At 50.3% G+C, this 3326-nt stretch overlaps 1 long non-coding RNA gene across 1 annotated transcript in view; it reads right to left on the reverse strand.

Moving 5' to 3' along the window:
* Positions 1–419: 419 nt before the first annotated feature.
* LOC108448113 overlaps positions 420–3326 on the reverse strand; it is a 2975-nt gene continuing 68 nt past the window's right edge. The window contains exons 2-3 of the long non-coding RNA XR_001863896.1: positions 2613–2854; positions 420–1514 (exon numbers count right to left, since the gene is read on the reverse strand). This is a non-coding gene — a long non-coding RNA (uncharacterized LOC108448113). The remainder of the gene's footprint in view (positions 1515–2612; positions 2855–3326) is intronic.

A 3326-nucleotide genomic window follows, 5' to 3' on the forward strand; every position in this document is an offset into this window, starting at 1 on the left:
GCTCCCGCTCACAGATCCTGGTTCTCCTGCCTCAGATCCCGCTCCTCCTGCCACGAGCCGGAGCCCTCCTGCCACTACATCCAGAGGCAGCCAGTGCAGAAATGCACCTACGTGACGCCCTGCTGTCCCCCCGTGCAGCGCTATTGTCCCCCTGTCCCCTGCTGTCCCCCTGTCCCCTACTGTGCCCAGGTCCCCTGCTGTCCCCAGGTCCCCTACTGCCCCCAGTACACCAAGAACATCTGGACCCTGCCACCGGCATGTCCCAAGTATTGAACAGGATCCAGTCCCGGCAGCTGGAGCCAGCAGCTCCTGGACGCTCCGACCTCGGCTCGTCTCATCCACGCTGAAATCCCTGGGTCTCTGCCATGTGGGATCCTGGTGGGGATGAAATGCTCCCCTAATTAATATTCATGGTGTCATTCTTGCTAATTATTTGGGAAATGTCCTTTCTAATTATTCCTGGCATCGTTACTTTGTTGGGAATCTTTCTCTGTCTTGCACTTCTGTTTCAGACTTGTCTGGGTGTGGGAAACAATAAATCTGATTCATGAGACCCTCGTTGCCTTTGAATTCCTTTATTCTCTTTTTCCTTGATTTTTTTTTTTTTTTGAGGGGTTTTCAATTCAAATTTCTCCGTATTTCCAAAGTATCCCAATATTTGGTGGGCAATAATTCCCAAGTTTATTTGGGAATGAATAGAAAGCACATCAGTAAAGGAAAGGGGGAGATGGTCAAAGGTTGGACTTGATGATCTCGGAGGGCTTTTCCAACCTCAGTGATTCCAGGAAATTAAATGGAAGGGGAATAAGTAGGTCACAGTTGCCAATGCTCTTTCTCAATATGTAACAATTGACTCCGAGCTCTATTTCAGACCTTGCATATAAATTTTCAAACATCTGAAACCCTTTGAGCCTCTGAAAACAGAAGGCCCAAATTCCTCTGAAAGAACTGCGAGCAAAGGACAATGAGAATTTCGAGATCCCGTTTTCCTGAGCAGGCCCTGAATTTGAAAGACTCAGAGATGTTTTTTGGGTGTTTTTGGAAGTCTGTTGAGGAGGTAGAAAGATTTTGGAGAACATCAATGTGATGCTCCAGGCCAAAGCCTGGACAAAAGGAGAACTGTCACACATGCTCCCACTTTGTCACCTGCAAGGCTGCTGAGGGACGCACACCTGAGTCACCAAACATCCCTGAGGAATTCCTGCAATCCTCCCCTGCTCCACAAAACTCACCACAAGGAACTGGCTGCCTTTAGCCTGGAGAAAAGCTGTGGGACACCCCCAATTTGGGAGGTCTTCCCTTCCCAGTCAGTGAATTGCTCTAATGGGCAACATTTTCCCAGGTTGAGGAGTTTCCTTTTCTTACACTTCAAATTCTGAGTCAAACAAGGTCATAAAACCAGCTTTAGGGCCCAAACTTCCACCAGTAGTGACAAAACCCAATATTTGCTCAAACTCCAGCTCCTCTTCTCTGAATCCTTTGGTGAGGTCAGGTGAAAAAAATGTGAGGAATCACTGAAAGAAAGAGAAACCAAGGAGTGGGAAAATTGAATATCCTCAAACCTCATGCAGAGCTCAGAGTCAGATGTTATCCTCTAATCTTACACATTAATAACCTTTGATTCACGTGGAACAACCTGATGGGATCATCCCAGTCATCTGCAAAGTCCAGGGACACGTGAAGAATCAGAAACATTTTATTTCTCGCCATTCCAGGGAGCCAAGGAGATCCTGCCGGATTTTCCAGCATTGTGCCATCCCCAGGAATTGCAGCTGGTAATCCCATTTCCTCTTGGCATTCGACAACAGGGGAATTAAAATCCTGAGCTGTCACCCAACAGGAGACCAACCCCAGGAGTCAGCATTTCTGAATCCTTTCTGCCCCTGATGCAATCCCAGTTGTCCCTTGTCCCTGATTAACAACCATCACATTAGTGTCAGTCTCCAGGAAATGGGAGAGAGCTGCCTTCCAAAATCCCTGCCTCAGGAATCACCGATGGGACTGGACCCGGTGCGTCAAAGAGGGAACACCTAAAAACAGGGGAAGTGCAAACATCTGCGGGATTGAATGTGGAATTAATTAAAGTGTCATCGCAAGGAGGTGCCTCACGGCCCAGATAACCTCAGGAGAGTATAAAAGGTCCCTCAGCACCGTCCTCGGCAGTCGCTCGCCTTCGCTTCCAGAAACTTCTCGCTGCAGCTGAAGAGGGTAAGACCAATTTCACTGTTACTGTTCTTGCTGACAGAGAGGAAACCTCCACCAGGGGTTTTTATGGATCTCGTGGGAGCTGGGATTTAGGGAAATGCCTCTAAGGGGTGGGGAATGGCAGATGGAGGGACAAGGATTCCCAGGAAAGGTGCAGCCCATGGAGGGATCCTCAGGTGACACAAACTCTGCAGGAACTGAGGTTTGGGAGATGGGCTCCTGGGGCTCCAATTGATTCTCAGGGACCTGATTTCACACCCCAATCCCCAGAGCATGCCCAGCAGATCCAGGGTGCGTTGGGACTGGATTGGGCAGGTGAAACAAAGAGAGAAACATTTCACTGGAGATCTCAAGAAAAATACCATTAAAAAGAAAAAGGAGGGGGAATGTAAGAAGTGAATCAGCACCTCCTCTCACCACATTGATCCCTTGCTCCAAACAGCTCTGCCAGAACTCCAGGAAGATGTGCTCCCGCGGGTCCTGCCACGACTACGAGTCCTCCTGCCACCGATCACGCTCCTCCTGCCACTCGGGGCCTTCGTGCCACTACACCATCCAGAGGCAGCCTGTGCAGAAGTTCAGCTACGTGACCCCCTGCTGTCCCCCGGTGCAGCCCTGCTACCCGCCGGTGCAGCGTTCCTGCCCCCCGCTCTGCCCCCAGGTCACCAAGAACATCTGCAAGCTGCCACCGTCATACCCCAAGTACTGAAAGCGGGACCTGCCCCTGGCACTGGGATGCGCCGGATCACTCCTCACCCGAAGCTTCCAGCTCGCCCCAGTGCTCGTGGCTGTTCAGCTTTGTCACTTCTCTCCAAGCAAAGCCTTCTAAAACTGTAGGAGGTGATGCAGTTTTAGGATGAAACCTCTCGTTTAAGGAGCTCTGAGGTCTTTATCTTTCCTCTGCCAGCGCTGGGAATGGTTCCCTTCTTGCTTTGCTGCTTCGTTCTCCAGCAAGACAATAAAAATGGTGTTTCAAGCCGACCTAACAGTGGTGGATGTTTTCAGTCAGTGCTCCGTTAAATAGGCTGGATCGATGGGCCAAGGCCAACATGGTGAGGGTCAACAAGGTCAACGGGGTTGGTCCTGCCCTTAGGTCACAATAACCCCCTGGAACACTCCAG

The sequence above is a fragment of the Corvus brachyrhynchos genome, unplaced genomic scaffold (genome assembly GCF_000691975.1).
Source record: "Corvus brachyrhynchos isolate BGI_N302 unplaced genomic scaffold, ASM69197v1 scaffold787, whole genome shotgun sequence".
Lineage (NCBI taxonomy): Eukaryota > Metazoa > Chordata > Aves > Passeriformes > Corvidae > Corvus > Corvus brachyrhynchos.